This window comes from Dendrobates tinctorius, unplaced genomic scaffold, assembly GCF_039654945.1.
Source record: "Dendrobates tinctorius isolate UK_male_01 unplaced genomic scaffold, ASM3965494v1 ptg000251l, whole genome shotgun sequence".
NCBI lineage: Eukaryota > Metazoa > Chordata > Amphibia > Anura > Dendrobatidae > Dendrobates > Dendrobates tinctorius.
Window position 1 is genome coordinate 10,848,045 of NW_027361918.1, and position 15,037 is coordinate 10,863,081.

Sequence of the window (15,037 nt, forward strand, 5' to 3'; positions counted from 1 at the left end):
AGCAAACCATTTCTACGTATGTAGAGAACCAGACTGGGGGAGTAAAAAAAACTTACCTAGTTTGTAGAAAAAAGTTGTAATGCAGCACAATCCCAAGCAAAAAGATTGACCTTTTATGGTTTGGTTTGATTATAGAAAATGCTGAGAGGTCGCGAATCTCCTTCTGGTCCTTTGGCACGAGTTGTACTGGGATTTAGGATTTTGACTAGTGTTTTTGATCCGAGACACGTTTGCTGTTGACAGAAAAGTTCAGTTGATATGCAATGATGAAGTTTATAAATCACAACTATTTAGCAGAGGTTGGTTTCGATCCATCGACTGCTGGGTTTCACAATGTGAATTATGGCCTACAAATACAGTCGGGCAATTTTCTAGCAAACCATTTCTATGTATGTAGAGAACCAGACTGGGGGAGTAAAAAAAACTTACCTAGTTTGTAGAAAAAAGTTGTAATGCAGCACAATCCCAAGCAAAAAGATTGACCTTTTATGGTTTGGTTTGAATATAGAAAATGCTGAGAGGTCGCGAATCTCCTTCTGGTCCTTTGGCACGAGTTGTACTGGGATTTAGGATTTTGACTAGTGTTTTTGATCCGAGACACGTTTGCTGTTGACAGAAAAGTTCAGTTGATATGCAATGATGAAGTTTATAAAACACAACTATTTAGCAGAGGTTGGTTTCGATCCATCGACCGCTGGGTTTCACAATGTGAATTATGGCCTACAAATACAGTCGAGCAATTTTCTAGTAAACCATTTCTCTGTATATAGAGAACCAAACTGGGGGAATGAAAAAAAACTTACCTAGTTTGTAGAAAAAAGTTGTAATGCAGCACAATCCCAAGCGAAAAGATTGATCTTTTATGGTTTGGTTTGAATATAGAAAATGCTGAGAGGTCGCGAATCTCCTTCTGGTCCTTTGGCACGAGTTGTACTGGGATTTAGGATTTTGACTAGTGTTTTTGATCCGAGACACGTTTGCTGTTGACAGAAAAGTTCAGTTGATATGCAATGATGAAGTTTATAAAACACAACTATTTAGCAGAGGTTGGTTTCAATCCATTGACCGCTGGGTTTCACAATGTGAATTATGGTCTACAAATACAGTCGAGCAATTTTCTAGCAAACCATTTCTCTGTATATAGAGAACCAAAATGGGGAAGTGAAAAAAACTTAGCTAGTTTGTAGAAAAAGATGCAATGCAGCACAATTTAGCAGAGGATGGCTTCGATCCATCCACCTCTGGGTTATGGGCCCAGCACGCTTCCGCTGCGCCACTCTGCTTGTGTTAACAGATGTACAGAGTAAAATTCTAATGACTGTTTGTGTTCAGGTCGATGACATGTAAATTTTCAGCCATTACATATTTGTTGGCGACTAGAGTACTCCTGGGGTTCTGCAATTGTTTCTTTGTTTTTTTTTGCTTTCTTGTGTCATATTATTGTTGAAAATCATTAGAGGAAATGGTGTCTGACCATTGTTTAAGGTTCCGGTTAAAACTGGTGGGTGCGTCCGGCTGTTAGACGAAAGTTTGGCAGGCGTTTGTGTCTCTGTGGCGCAATCGGTTAGCGCGTTCGGCTGTTAACCGAAAGGTTGGTGGTTCGAGTCCACCCAGGGACGTTGGTTCCTTTTGCTTGGGTAGCATGCTACAGTTGAAGACGTTTTCACATTGGTGCTCAGCATCTCCATAAAGTAAAAGCACTGTTGCTGCCTAAGTTTTGAATTCACAAGGCAAACTGGAGAAAAAACTTTCCGGTTGTGTTTCTGTCTACATGTCCAGAAAGAGCATAGCTGTCTGGTATTTGCCAGAAGGTTGAAAACATCTGATAGAATACACAAAACTTCCTTCGAGCCGGAATTGAACCAGCGACCTAAGGATTGCTAATTTAGATCTACAGTCCTCCGCTCTACCAGCTGAGCTATCGAAGGCTTGATTTAGCCATTGTTGAAAGTCTTCAAGGTTTGGACGTGTGTGCCACGAGCAGGTGGCATAAACAATTCACTCGGCCAACTGAAAAAGGAATCCAAAGATTGTATTGGAGAATGCGGGCATCGATCCCGCTACCTCTCGCATGCTAAGCGAGCGCTCTACCACTTGAGCTAATCCCCCATGCCCGACGAACGCCATTATCAGTTTCACGCCACACCATGTCACAGTTTACTTATAGTCAAATGTGCCATTGAGTGCTTTTTTTTTTTTTTTTTTTAAGTACAGATTCCTTTCTCCCATATTTGAAGAACATCTACGTAGTTCACAATGTGAATTATGGCCTACAAATACAGTCGGGCAATTTTCTAGCAAACCATTTCTATGTATGTAGAGAACCAGACTGGGGGAGTAAAAAAAACTTACCTAGTTTGTAGAAAAAAGTTGTAATGCAGCACAATCCCAAGCAAAAAGATTGACCTTTTATGGTTTGGTTTGAATATAGAAAATGCTGAGAGGTCGCGAATCTCCTTCTGGTCCTTTGGCACGAGTTGCACTGGGATTTAGGATTTTGACTAGTGTTTTTGATCCGAGACACGTTTGCTGTTGACAGAAAAGTTCAGTTGATATGCAATGATGAAGTTTATAAATCACAACTATTTAGCAGAGGTTGGTTTCGATCCATCGACCGCTGGGTTTCACAATGTGAATTATGGCCTACAAATACAGTCGGGCAATTTTCTAGCAAACCATTTCTATGTATGTAGAGAACCAGACTGGGGGAGTAAAAAAAACTTACCTAGTTTGTAGAAAAAAGTTGTAATGCAGCACAATCCCAAGCAAAAAGATTGACCTTTTATGGTTTGGTTTGAATATAGAAAATGCTGAGAGGTCGCGAATCTCCTTCTGGTCCTTTGGCACGAGTTGTACTGGGATTTAGGATTTTGACTAGTGTTTTTGATCCGAGACACGTTTGCTGTTGACAGAAAAGTTCAGTTGATATGCAATGATGAAGTTTATAAAACACAACTATTTAGCAGAGGTTGGTTTCGATCCATCGACCGCTGGGTTTCACAATGTGAATTATGGCCTACAAATACAGTCGAGCAATTTTCTAGTAAACCATTTCTCTGTATATAGAGAACCAAACTGGGGGAATGAAAAAAAACTTACCTAGTTTGTAGAAAAAAGTTGTAATGCAGCACAATCCCAAGCGAAAAGATTGATCTTTTATGGTTTGGTTTGAATATAGAAAATGCTGAGAGGTCGCGAATCTCCTTCTGGTCCTTTGGCACGAGTTGTACTGGGATTTAGGATTTTGACTAGTGTTTTTGATCCGAGACACGTTTGCTGTTGACAGAAAAGTTCAGTTGATATGCAATGATGAAGTTTATAAAACACAACTATTTAGCAGAGGTTGGTTTCAATCCATTGACCGCTGGGTTTCACAATGTGAATTATGGTCTACAAATACAGTCGAGCAATTTTCTAGCAAACCATTTCTCTGTATATAGAGAACCAAAATGGGGAAGTGAAAAAAACTTAGCTAGTTTGTAGAAAAAGATGCAATGCAGCACAATTTAGCAGAGGATGGATTCGATCCATCGACCTCTGGGTTATGGGCCCAGCACGCTTCCGCTGCGCCACTCTGCTTGTGTTAACAGATGTACAGAGTAAAATTCTAATGACTGTTTGTGTTCAGGTCGATGACATGTAAATTTTCAGCCATTACATATTTGTTGGCGACTAGAGTACTCCTGGGGTTCTGCAATTGTTTCTTTGTTTTTTTTTGCTTTCTTGTGTCATATTATTGTTGAAAATCATTAGAGGAAATGGTGTCTGACCATTGTTTAAGGTTCCGGTTAAAACTGGTGGGTGCGTCCGGCTGTTAGACGAAAGTTCGGCAGGCGTTTGTGTCTCTGTGGCGCAATCGGTTAGCGCGTTCGGCTGTTAACCGAAAGGTTGGTGGTTCGAGTCCACCCAGGGACGTTGGTTCCTTTTGCTTGGGTAGCATGCTACAGTTGAAGACGTTTTCACATTGGTGCTCAGCATCTCCATAAAGTAAAAGCACTGTTGCTGCCTAAGTTTTGAATTCACAAGGCAAACTGGAGAAAAAACTTTCCGGTTGTGTTTCTGTCTACATGTCCAGAAAGAGCATAGCTGTCTGGTATTTGCCAGAAGGTTGAAAACATCTGATAGAATACACAAAACTTCCTTCGAGCCGGAATTGAACCAGCGACCTAAGGATTGCTAATTTAGATCTACAGTCCTCCGCTCTACCAGCTGAGCTATCGAAGGCTTGATTTAGCCATTGTTGAAAGTCTTCAAGGTTTGGACGTGTGTGCCACGAGCAGGTGGCATAAACAATTCACTCGGCCAACTGAAAAAGGAATCCAAAGATTGTATTGGAGAATGCGGGCATCGATCCCGCTACCTCTCGCATGCTAAGCGAGCGCTCTACCACTTGAGCTAATCCCCCATGCCCGACGAACGCCATTATCAGTTTCACGCCACACCATGTCACAGTTTACTTATAGTCAAATGTGCCATTGAGTGCTTTTTTTTTTTTTTTTTTTTTTTTTTTTAAGTACAGATTCCTTTCTCCCATATTTGAAGAACATCTACGGAGTTCACAATGTGAATTATGGCCTACAAATAAAGTCGAGCAATTTTCTAGCAAACCATTTCTACGTATGTAGAGAACCAGACTGGGGGAGTAAAAAAAACTTACCTAGTTTGTAGAAAAAAGTTGTAATGCAGCACAATCCCAAGCAAAAAGATTGACCTTTTATGGTTTGGTTTGATTATAGAAAATGCTGAGAGGTCGCGAATCTCCTTCTGGTCCTTTGGCACGAGTTGTACTGGGATTTAGGATTTTGACTAGTGTTTTTGATCCGAGACACGTTTGCTGTTGACAGAAAAGTTCAGTTGATATGCAATGATGAAGTTTATAAATCACAACTATTTAGCAGAGGTTGGTTTCGATCCATCGACCGCTGGGTTTCACAATGTGAATTATGGCCTACAAATACAGTCGGGCAATTTTCTAGCAAACCATTTCTATGTATGTAGAGAACCAGACTGGGGGAGTAAAAAAAACTTACCTAGTTTGTAGAAAAAAGTTGTAATGCAGCACAATCCCAAGCAAAAAGATTGACCTTTTATGGTTTGGTTTGAATATAGAAAATGCTGAGAGGTCGCGAATCTCCTTCTGGTCCTTTGGCACGAGTTGTACTGGGATTTAGGATTTTGACTAGTGTTTTTGATCCGAGACACGTTTGCTGTTGACAGAAAAGTTCAGTTGATATGCAATGATGAAGTTTATAAAACACAACTATTTAGCAGAGGTTGGTTTCGATCCATCGACCGCTGGGTTTCACAATGTGAATTATGGCCTACAAATACAGTCGAGCAATTTTCTAGTAAACCATTTCTCTGTATATAGAGAACCAAACTGGGGGAATGAAAAAAAACTTACCTAGTTTGTAGAAAAAAGTTGTAATGCAGCACAATCCCAAGCGAAAAGATTGATCTTTTATGGTTTGGTTTGAATATAGAAAATGCTGAGAGGTCGCGAATCTCCTTCTGGTCCTTTGGCACGAGTTGTACTGGGATTTAGGATTTTGACTAGTGTTTTTGATCCGAGACACGTTTGCTGTTGACAGAAAAGTTCAGTTGATATGCAATGATGAAGTTTATAAAACACAACTATTTAGCAGAGGTTGGTTTCAATCCATTGACCGCTGGGTTTCACAATGTGAATTATGGTCTACAAATACAGTCGAGCAATTTTCTAGCAAACCATTTCTCTGTATATAGAGAACCAAAATGGGGAAGTGAAAAAAACTTAGCTAGTTTGTAGAAAAAGATGCAATGCAGCACAATTTAGCAGAGGATGGCTTCGATCCATCGACCTCTGGGTTATGGGCCCAGCACGCTTCCGCTGCGCCACTCTGCTTGTGTTAACAGATGTACAGAGTAAAATTCTAATGACTGTTTGTGTTCAGGTCGATGACATGTAAATTTTCAGCCATTACATATTTGTTGGCGACTAGAGTACTCCTGGGGTTCTGCAATTGTTTCTTTGTTTTTTTTTGCTTTCTTGTGTCATATTATTGTTGAAAATCATTAGAGGAAATGGTGTCTGACCATTGTTTAAGGTTCCGGTTAAAACTGGTGGGTGCGTCCGGCTGTTAGACGAAAGTTCGGCAGGCGTTTGTGTCTCTGTGGCGCAATCGGTTAGCGCGTTCGGCTGTTAACCGAAAGGTTGGTGGTTCGAGTCCACCCAGGGACGTTGGTTCCTTTTGCTTGGGTAGCATGCTACAGTTGAAGACGTTTTCACATTGGTGCTCAGCATCTCCATAAAGTAAAAGCACTGTTGCTGCCTAAGTTTTGAATTCACAAGGCAAACTGGAGAAAAAACTTTCCGGTTGTGTTTCTGTCTACATGTCCAGAAAGAGCATAGCTGTCTGGTATTTGCCAGAAGGTTGAAAACATCTGATAGAATACACAAAACTTCCTTCGAGCCGGAATTGAACCAGCGACCTAAGGATTGCTAATTTAGATCTACAGTCCTCCGCTCTACCAGCTGAGCTATCGAAGGCTTGATTTAGCCATTGTTGAAAGTCTTCAAGGTTTGGACGTGTGTGCCACGAGCAGGTGGCATAAACAATTCACTCGGCCAACTGAAAAAGGAATCCAAAGATTGTATTGGAGAATGCGGGCATCGATCCCGCTACCTCTCGCATGCTAAGCGAGCGCTCTACCACTTGAGCTAATCCCCCATGCCCGACGAACGCCATTATCAGTTTCACGCCACACCATGTCACAGTTTACTTATAGTCAAATGTGCCATTGAGTGCTTTTTTTTTTTTTTTTTTTTTTTTTTTTAAGTACAGATTCCTTTCTCCCATATTTGAAGAACATCTACGGAGTTCACAATGTGAATTATGGCCTACAAATAAAGTCGAGCAATTTTCTAGCAAACCATTTCTACGTATGTAGAGAACCAGACTGGGGGAGTAAAAAAAACTTACCTAGTTTGTAGAAAAAAGTTGTAATGCAGCACAATCCCAAGCAAAAAGATTGACCTTTTATGGTTTGGTTTGATTATAGAAAATGCTGAGAGGTCGCGAATCTCCTTCTGGTCCTTTGGCACGAGTTGTACTGGGATTTAGGATTTTGACTAGTGTTTTTGATCCGAGACACGTTTGCTGTTGACAGAAAAGTTCAGTTGATATGCAATGATGAAGTTTATAAATCACAACTATTTAGCAGAGGTTGGTTTCGATCCATCGACCGCTGGGTTTCACAATGTGAATTATGGCCTACAAATACAGTCGGGCAATTTTCTAGCAAACCATTTCTATGTATGTAGAGAACCAGACTGGGGGAGTAAAAAAAACTTACCTAGTTTGTAGAAAAAAGTTGTAATGCAGCACAATCCCAAGCAAAAAGATTGACCTTTTATGGTTTGGTTTGAATATAGAAAATGCTGAGAGGTCGCGAATCTCCTTCTGGTCCTTTGGCACGAGTTGTACTGGGATTTAGGATTTTGACTAGTGTTTTTGATCCGAGACACGTTTGCTGTTGACAGAAAAGTTCAGTTGATATGCAATGATGAAGTTTATAAAACACAACTATTTAGCAGAGGTTGGTTTCGATCCATCGACCGCTGGGTTTCACAATGTGAATTATGGCCTACAAATACAGTCGAGCAATTTTCTAGTAAACCATTTCTCTGTATATAGAGAACCAAACTGGGGGAATGAAAAAAAACTTACCTAGTTTGTAGAAAAAAGTTGTAATGCAGCACAATCCCAAGCGAAAAGATTGATCTTTTATGGTTTGGTTTGAATATAGAAAATGCTGAGAGGTCGCGAATCTCCTTCTGGTCCTTTGGCACGAGTTGTACTGGGATTTAGGATTTTGACTAGTGTTTTTGATCCGAGACACGTTTGCTGTTGACAGAAAAGTTCAGTTGATATGCAATGATGAAGTTTATAAAACACAACTATTTAGCAGAGGTTGGTTTCAATCCATTGACCGCTGGGTTTCACAATGTGAATTATGGTCTACAAATACAGTCGAGCAATTTTCTAGCAAACCATTTCTCTGTATATAGAGAACCAAAATGGGGAAGTGAAAAAAACTTAGCTAGTTTGTAGAAAAAGATGCAATGCAGCACAATTTAGCAGAGGATGGCTTCGATCCATCGACCTCTGGGTTATGGGCCCAGCACGCTTCCGCTGCGCCACTCTGCTTGTGTTAACAGATGTACAGAGTAAAATTCTAATGACTGTTTGTGTTCAGGTCGATGACATGTAAATTTTCAGCCATTACATATTTGTTGGCGACTAGAGTACTCCTGGGGTTCTGCAATTGTTTCTTTGTTTTTTTTTGCTTTCTTGTGTCATATTATTGTTGAAAATCATTAGAGGAAATGGTGTCTGACCATTGTTTAAGGTTCCGGTTAAAACTGGTGGGTGCGTCCGGCTGTTAGACGAAAGTTCGGCAGGCGTTTGTGTCTCTGTGGCGCAATCGGTTAGCGCGTTCGGCTGTTAACCGAAAGGTTGGTGGTTCGAGTCCACCCAGGGACGTTGGTTCCTTTTGCTTGGGTAGCATGCTACAGTTGAAGACGTTTTCACATTGGTGCTCAGCATCTCCATAAAGTAAAAGCACTGTTGCTGCCTAAGTTTTGAATTCACAAGGCAAACTGGAGAAAAAACTTTCCGGTTGTGTTTCTGTCTACATGTCCAGAAAGAGCATAGCTGTCTGGTATTTGCCAGAAGGTTGAAAACATCTGATAGAATACACAAAACTTCCTTCGAGCCGGAATTGAACCAGCGACCTAAGGATTGCTAATTTAGATCTACAGTCCTCCGCTCTACCAGCTGAGCTATCGAAGGCTTGATTTAGCCATTGTTGAAAGTCTTCAAGGTTTGGACGTGTGTGCCACGAGCAGGTGGCATAAACAATTCACTCGGCCAACTGAAAAAGGAATCCAAAGATTGTATTGGAGAATGCGGGCATCGATCCCGCTACCTCTCGCATGCTAAGCGAGCGCTCTACCACTTGAGCTAATCCCCCATGCCCGACGAACGCCATTATCAGTTTCACGCCACACCATGTCACAGTTTACTTATAGTCAAATGTGCCATTGAGTGCTTTTTTTTTTTTTTTTTTTTTTTTTTTTTTAAGTACAGATTCCTTTCTCCCATATTTGAAGAACATCTACGGAGTTCACAATGTGAATTATGGCCTACAAATAAAGTCGAGCAATTTTCTAGCAAACCATTTCTACGTATGTAGAGAACCAGACTGGGGGAGTAAAAAAAACTTACCTAGTTTGTAGAAAAAAGTTGTAATGCAGCACAATCCCAAGCAAAAAGATTGACCTTTTATGGTTTGGTTTGATTATAGAAAATGCTGAGAGGTCGCGAATCTCCTTCTGGTCCTTTGGCACGAGTTGTACTGGGATTTAGGATTTTGACTAGTGTTTTTGATCCGAGACACGTTTGCTGTTGACAGAAAAGTTCAGTTGATATGCAATGATGAAGTTTATAAATCACAACTATTTAGCAGAGGTTGGTTTCGATCCATCGACCGCTGGGTTTCACAATGTGAATTATGGCCTACAAATACAGTCGGGCAATTTTCTAGCAAACCATTTCTATGTATGTAGAGAACCAGACTGGGGGAGTAAAAAAAACTTACCTAGTTTGTAGAAAAAAGTTGTAATGCAGCACAATCCCAAGCAAAAAGATTGACCTTTTATGGTTTGGTTTGAATATAGAAAATGCTGAGAGGTCGCGAATCTCCTTCTGGTCCTTTGGCACGAGTTGTACTGGGATTTAGGATTTTGACTAGTGTTTTTGATCCGAGACACGTTTGCTGTTGACAGAAAAGTTCAGTTGATATGCAATGATGAAGTTTATAAAACACAACTATTTAGCAGAGGTTGGTTTCGATCCATCGACCGCTGGGTTTCACAATGTGAATTATGGCCTACAAATACAGTCGAGCAATTTTCTAGTAAACCATTTCTCTGTATATAGAGAACCAAACTGGGGGAATGAAAAAAAACTTACCTAGTTTGTAGAAAAAAGTTGTAATGCAGCACAATCCCAAGCGAAAAGATTGATCTTTTATGGTTTGGTTTGAATATAGAAAATGCTGAGAGGTCGCGAATCTCCTTCTGGTCCTTTGGCACGAGTTGTACTGGGATTTAGGATTTTGACTAGTGTTTTTGATCCGAGACACGTTTGCTGTTGACAGAAAAGTTCAGTTGATATGCAATGATGAAGTTTATAAAACACAACTATTTAGCAGAGGTTGGTTTCAATCCATTGACCGCTGGGTTTCACAATGTGAATTATGGTCTACAAATACAGTCGAGCAATTTTCTAGCAAACCATTTCTCTGTATATAGAGAACCAAAATGGGGAAGTGAAAAAAACTTAGCTAGTTTGTAGAAAAAGATGCAATGCAGCACAATTTAGCAGAGGATGGCTTCGATCCATCGACCTCTGGGTTATGGGCCCAGCACGCTTCCGCTGCGCCACTCTGCTTGTGTTAACAGATGTACAGAGTAAAATTCTAATGACTGTTTGTGTTCAGGTCGATGACATGTAAATTTTCAGCCATTACATATTTGTTGGCGACTAGAGTACTCCTGGGGTTCTGCAATTGTTTCTTTGTTTTTTTTTGCTTTCTTGTGTCATATTATTGTTGAAAATCATTAGAGGAAATGGTGTCTGACCATTGTTTAAGGTTCCGGTTAAAACTGGTGGGTGCGTCCGGCTGTTAGACGAAAGTTCGGCAGGCGTTTGTGTCTCTGTGGCGCAATCGGTTAGCGCGTTCGGCTGTTAACCGAAAGGTTGGTGGTTCGAGTCCACCCAGGGACGTTGGTTCCTTTTGCTTGGGTAGCATGCTACAGTTGAAGACGTTTTCACATTGGTGCTCAGCATCTCCATAAAGTAAAAGCACTGTTGCTGCCTAAGTTTTGAATTCACAAGGCAAACTGGAGAAAAAACTTTCCGGTTGTGTTTCTGTCTACATGTCCAGAAAGAGCATAGCTGTCTGGTATTTGCCAGAAGGTTGAAAACATCTGATAGAATACACAAAACTTCCTTCGAGCCGGAATTGAACCAGCGACCTAAGGATTGCTAATTTAGATCTACAGTCCTCCGCTCTACCAGCTGAGCTATCGAAGGCTTGATTTAGCCATTGTTGAAAGTCTTCAAGGTTTGGACGTGTGTGCCACGAGCAGGTGGCATAAACAATTCACTCGGCCAACTGAAAAAGGAATCCAAAGATTGTATTGGAGAATGCGGGCATCGATCCCGCTACCTCTCGCATGCTAAGCGAGCGCTCTACCACTTGAGCTAATCCCCCATGCCCGACGAACGCCATTATCAGTTTCACGCCACACCATGTCACAGTTTACTTATAGTCAAATGTGCCATTGAGTGCTTTTTTTTTTTTTTTTTTTTTTTTTTTTAAGTACAGATTCCTTTCTCCCATATTTGAAGAACATCTACGGAGTTCACAATGTGAATTATGGCCTACAAATAAAGTCGAGCAATTTTCTAGCAAACCATTTCTACGTATGTAGAGAACCAGACTGGGGGAGTAAAAAAAACTTACCTAGTTTGTAGAAAAAAGTTGTAATGCAGCACAATCCCAAGCAAAAAGATTGACCTTTTATGGTTTGGTTTGATTATAGAAAATGCTGAGAGGTCGCGAATCTCCTTCTGGTCCTTTGGCACGAGTTGTACTGGGATTTAGGATTTTGACTAGTGTTTTTGATCCGAGACACGTTTGCTGTTGACAGAAAAGTTCAGTTGATATGCAATGATGAAGTTTATAAATCACAACTATTTAGCAGAGGTTGGTTTCGATCCATCGACTGCTGGGTTTCACAATGTGAATTATGGCCTACAAATACAGTCGGGCAATTTTCTAGCAAACCATTTCTATGTATGTAGAGAACCAGACTGGGGGAGTAAAAAAAACTTACCTAGTTTGTAGAAAAAAGTTGTAATGCAGCACAATCCCAAGCAAAAAGATTGACCTTTTATGGTTTGGTTTGAATATAGAAAATGCTGAGAGGTCGCGAATCTCCTTCTGGTCCTTTGGCACGAGTTGTACTGGGATTTAGGATTTTGACTAGTGTTTTTGATCCGAGACACGTTTGCTGTTGACAGAAAAGTTCAGTTGATATGCAATGATGAAGTTTATAAAACACAACTATTTAGCAGAGGTTGGTTTCGATCCATCGACCGCTGGGTTTCACAATGTGAATTATGGCCTACAAATACAGTCGAGCAATTTTCTAGTAAACCATTTCTCTGTATATAGAGAACCAAACTGGGGGAATGAAAAAAAACTTACCTAGTTTGTAGAAAAAAGTTGTAATGCAGCACAATCCCAAGCGAAAAGATTGATCTTTTATGGTTTGGTTTGAATATAGAAAATGCTGAGAGGTCGCGAATCTCCTTCTGGTCCTTTGGCACGAGTTGTACTGGGATTTAGGATTTTGACTAGTGTTTTTGATCCGAGACACGTTTGCTGTTGACAGAAAAGTTCAGTTGATATGCAATGATGAAGTTTATAAAACACAACTATTTAGCAGAGGTTGGTTTCAATCCATTGACCGCTGGGTTTCACAATGTGAATTATGGTCTACAAATACAGTCGAGCAATTTTCTAGCAAACCATTTCTCTGTATATAGAGAACCAAAATGGGGAAGTGAAAAAAACTTAGCTAGTTTGTAGAAAAAGATGCAATGCAGCACAATTTAGCAGAGGATGGCTTCGATCCATCCACCTCTGGGTTATGGGCCCAGCACGCTTCCGCTGCGCCACTCTGCTTGTGTTAACAAATGTACAGAGTAAAATTCTAATGACTGTTTGTGTTCAGGTCGATGACATGTAAATTTTCAGCCATTACATATTTGTTGGCGACTAGAGTACTCCTGGGGTTCTGCAATTGTTTCTTTGTTTTTTTTTGCTTTCTTGTGTCATATTATTGTTGAAAATCATTAGAGGAAATGGTGTCTGACCATTGTTTAAGGTTCCGGTTAAAACTGGTGGGTGCGTCCGGCTGTTAGACGAAAGTTTGGCAGGCGTTTGTGTCTCTGTGGCGCAATCGGTTAGCGCGTTCGGCTGTTAACCGAAAGGTTGGTGGTTCGAGTCCACCCAGGGACGTTGGTTCCTTTTGCTTGGGTAGCATGCTACAGTTGAAGACGTTTTCACATTGGTGCTCAGCATCTCCATAAAGTAAAAGCACTGTTGCTGCCTAAGTTTTGAATTCACAAGGCAAACTGGAGAAAAAACTTTCCGGTTGTGTTTCTGTCTACATGTCCAGAAAGAGCATAGCTGTCTGGTATTTGCCAGAAGGTTGAAAACATCTGATAGAATACACAAAACTTCCTTCGAGCCGGAATTGAACCAGCGACCTAAGGATTGCTAATTTAGATCTACAGTCCTCCGCTCTACCAGCTGAGCTATCGAAGGCTTGATTTAGCCATTGTTGAAAGTCTTCAAGGTTTGGACGTGTGTGCCACGAGCAGGTGGCATAAACAATTCACTCGGCCAACTGAAAAAGGAATCCAAAGATTGTATTGGAGAATGCGGGCATCGATCCCGCTACCTCTCGCATGCTAAGCGAGCGCTCTACCACTTGAGCTAATCCCCCATGCCCGACGAACGCCATTATCAGTTTCACGCCACACCATGTCACAGTTTACTTATAGTCAAATGTGCCATTGAGTGCTTTTTTTTTTTTTTTTTTTAAGTACAGATTCCTTTCTCCCATATTTGAAGAACATCTACGTAGTTCACAATGTGAATTATGGCCTACAAATACAGTCGGGCAATTTTCTAGCAAACCATTTCTATGTATGTAGAGAACCAGACTGGGGGAGTAAAAAAAACTTACCTAGTTTGTAGAAAAAAGTTGTAATGCAGCACAATCCCAAGCAAAAAGATTGACCTTTTATGGTTTGGTTTGAATATAGAAAATGCTGAGAGGTCGCGAATCTCCTTCTGGTCCTTTGGCACGAGTTGTACTGGGATTTAGGATTTTGACTAGTGTTTTTGATCCGAGACACGTTTGCTGTTGACAGAAAAGTTCAGTTGATATGCAATGATGAAGTTTATAAAACACAACTATTTAGCAGAGGTTGGTTTCAATCCATTGACCGCTGGGTTTCACAATGTGAATTATGGTCTACAAATACAGTCGAGCAATTTTCTAGCAAACCATTTCTCTGTATATAGAGAACCAAAATGGGGAAGTGAAAAAAACTTAGCTAGTTTGTAGAAAAAGATGCAATGCAGCACAATTTAGCAGAGGATGGCTTCGATCCATCGACCTCTGGGTTATGGGCCCAGCACGCTTCCGCTGCGCCACTCTGCTTGTGTTAACAGATGTACAGAGTAAAATTCTAATGACTGTTTGTGTTCAGGTCGATGACATGTAAATTTTCAGCCATTACATATTTGTTGGCGACTAGAGTACTCCTGGGGTTCTGCAATTGTTTCTTTGTTTTTTTTTGCTTTCTTGTGTCATATTATTGTTGAAAATCATTAGAGGAAATGGTGTCTGACCATTGTTTAAGGTTCCGGTTAAAACTGGTGGGTGCGTCCGGCTGTTAGACGAAAGTTCGGCAGGCGTTTGTGTCTCTGTGGCGCAATCGGTTAGCGCGTTCGGCTGTTAACCGAAAGGTTGGTGGTTCGAGTCCACCCAGGGACGTTGGTTCCTTTTGCTTGGGTAGCATGCTACAGTTGAAGACGTTTTCACATTGGTGCTCAGCATCTCCATAAAGTAAAAGCACTGTTGCTGCCTAAGTTTTGAATTCACAAGGCAAACTGGAGAAAAAACTTTCCGGTTGTGTTTCTGTCTACATGTCCAGAAAGAGCATAGCTGTCTGGTATTTGCCAGAAGGTTGAAAACATCTGATAGAATACACAAAACTTCCTTCGAGCCGGAATTGAACCAGCGACCTAAGGATTGCTAATTTAGATCTACAGTCCTCCGCTCTACCAGCTGAGCTATCGAAGGCTTGATTTAGCCATTGTTGAAAGTCTTCAAGGTTTGGACGTG

At 40.9% G+C, this 15,037-nt stretch overlaps 20 non-coding genes across 20 annotated transcripts; 7 read left to right on the forward strand and 13 right to left on the reverse strand.

The window, feature by feature from the left end:
* Positions 1–1,545: 1,545 nt before the first annotated feature.
* TRNAN-GUU (transfer RNA asparagine (anticodon GUU)) lies at positions 1,546–1,619 on the forward strand. The gene has a single exon. It is a non-coding gene; the product is annotated as a tRNA-Asn (tRNA).
* A 223-nt stretch (positions 1,620–1,842) lies between these two features.
* TRNAY-GUA (transfer RNA tyrosine (anticodon GUA)) lies at positions 1,843–1,928 on the reverse strand. Its single transcript is given in 2 exon segments — positions 1,843–1,878; positions 1,892–1,928. It is a non-coding gene; the product is annotated as a tRNA-Tyr (tRNA).
* A 108-nt stretch (positions 1,929–2,036) lies between these two features.
* Positions 2,037–2,109, reverse strand: TRNAA-AGC (transfer RNA alanine (anticodon AGC)). Its single transcript has one exon. It is a non-coding gene; the product is annotated as a tRNA-Ala (tRNA).
* A 1,732-nt stretch (positions 2,110–3,841) lies between these two features.
* On the forward strand, positions 3,842–3,915 carry TRNAN-GUU (transfer RNA asparagine (anticodon GUU)). The gene has a single exon. It is a non-coding gene; the product is annotated as a tRNA-Asn (tRNA).
* Positions 3,916–4,138: 223 nt separating this feature from the next.
* On the reverse strand, positions 4,139–4,224 carry TRNAY-GUA (transfer RNA tyrosine (anticodon GUA)). The gene is given in 2 exon segments: positions 4,139–4,174; positions 4,188–4,224. It is a non-coding gene; the product is annotated as a tRNA-Tyr (tRNA).
* A 108-nt stretch (positions 4,225–4,332) lies between these two features.
* Positions 4,333–4,405, reverse strand: TRNAA-AGC (transfer RNA alanine (anticodon AGC)). The gene has a single exon. It is a non-coding gene; the product is annotated as a tRNA-Ala (tRNA).
* A 1,741-nt stretch (positions 4,406–6,146) lies between these two features.
* TRNAN-GUU (transfer RNA asparagine (anticodon GUU)) lies at positions 6,147–6,220 on the forward strand. Its single transcript has one exon. It is a non-coding gene; the product is annotated as a tRNA-Asn (tRNA).
* A 223-nt stretch (positions 6,221–6,443) lies between these two features.
* Positions 6,444–6,529, reverse strand: TRNAY-GUA (transfer RNA tyrosine (anticodon GUA)). Its single transcript is given in 2 exon segments — positions 6,444–6,479; positions 6,493–6,529. It is a non-coding gene; the product is annotated as a tRNA-Tyr (tRNA).
* Positions 6,530–6,637: 108 nt separating this feature from the next.
* TRNAA-AGC (transfer RNA alanine (anticodon AGC)) lies at positions 6,638–6,710 on the reverse strand. The gene has a single exon. It is a non-coding gene; the product is annotated as a tRNA-Ala (tRNA).
* Positions 6,711–8,451: 1,741 nt separating this feature from the next.
* On the forward strand, positions 8,452–8,525 carry TRNAN-GUU (transfer RNA asparagine (anticodon GUU)). Its single transcript has one exon. It is a non-coding gene; the product is annotated as a tRNA-Asn (tRNA).
* A 223-nt stretch (positions 8,526–8,748) lies between these two features.
* TRNAY-GUA (transfer RNA tyrosine (anticodon GUA)) lies at positions 8,749–8,834 on the reverse strand. The gene is given in 2 exon segments: positions 8,749–8,784; positions 8,798–8,834. It is a non-coding gene; the product is annotated as a tRNA-Tyr (tRNA).
* A 108-nt stretch (positions 8,835–8,942) lies between these two features.
* Positions 8,943–9,015, reverse strand: TRNAA-AGC (transfer RNA alanine (anticodon AGC)). Its single transcript has one exon. It is a non-coding gene; the product is annotated as a tRNA-Ala (tRNA).
* A 1,743-nt stretch (positions 9,016–10,758) lies between these two features.
* On the forward strand, positions 10,759–10,832 carry TRNAN-GUU (transfer RNA asparagine (anticodon GUU)). Its single transcript has one exon. It is a non-coding gene; the product is annotated as a tRNA-Asn (tRNA).
* Positions 10,833–11,055: 223 nt separating this feature from the next.
* Positions 11,056–11,141, reverse strand: TRNAY-GUA (transfer RNA tyrosine (anticodon GUA)). The gene is given in 2 exon segments: positions 11,056–11,091; positions 11,105–11,141. It is a non-coding gene; the product is annotated as a tRNA-Tyr (tRNA).
* A 108-nt stretch (positions 11,142–11,249) lies between these two features.
* On the reverse strand, positions 11,250–11,322 carry TRNAA-AGC (transfer RNA alanine (anticodon AGC)). The gene has a single exon. It is a non-coding gene; the product is annotated as a tRNA-Ala (tRNA).
* A 1,741-nt stretch (positions 11,323–13,063) lies between these two features.
* TRNAN-GUU (transfer RNA asparagine (anticodon GUU)) lies at positions 13,064–13,137 on the forward strand. The gene has a single exon. It is a non-coding gene; the product is annotated as a tRNA-Asn (tRNA).
* Positions 13,138–13,360: 223 nt separating this feature from the next.
* On the reverse strand, positions 13,361–13,446 carry TRNAY-GUA (transfer RNA tyrosine (anticodon GUA)). Its single transcript is given in 2 exon segments — positions 13,361–13,396; positions 13,410–13,446. It is a non-coding gene; the product is annotated as a tRNA-Tyr (tRNA).
* Positions 13,447–13,554: 108 nt separating this feature from the next.
* On the reverse strand, positions 13,555–13,627 carry TRNAA-AGC (transfer RNA alanine (anticodon AGC)). The gene has a single exon. It is a non-coding gene; the product is annotated as a tRNA-Ala (tRNA).
* A 985-nt stretch (positions 13,628–14,612) lies between these two features.
* Positions 14,613–14,686, forward strand: TRNAN-GUU (transfer RNA asparagine (anticodon GUU)). The gene has a single exon. It is a non-coding gene; the product is annotated as a tRNA-Asn (tRNA).
* A 223-nt stretch (positions 14,687–14,909) lies between these two features.
* On the reverse strand, positions 14,910–14,995 carry TRNAY-GUA (transfer RNA tyrosine (anticodon GUA)). The gene is given in 2 exon segments: positions 14,910–14,945; positions 14,959–14,995. It is a non-coding gene; the product is annotated as a tRNA-Tyr (tRNA).
* Between the last annotated feature and the right edge of the window lie 42 nt (positions 14,996–15,037).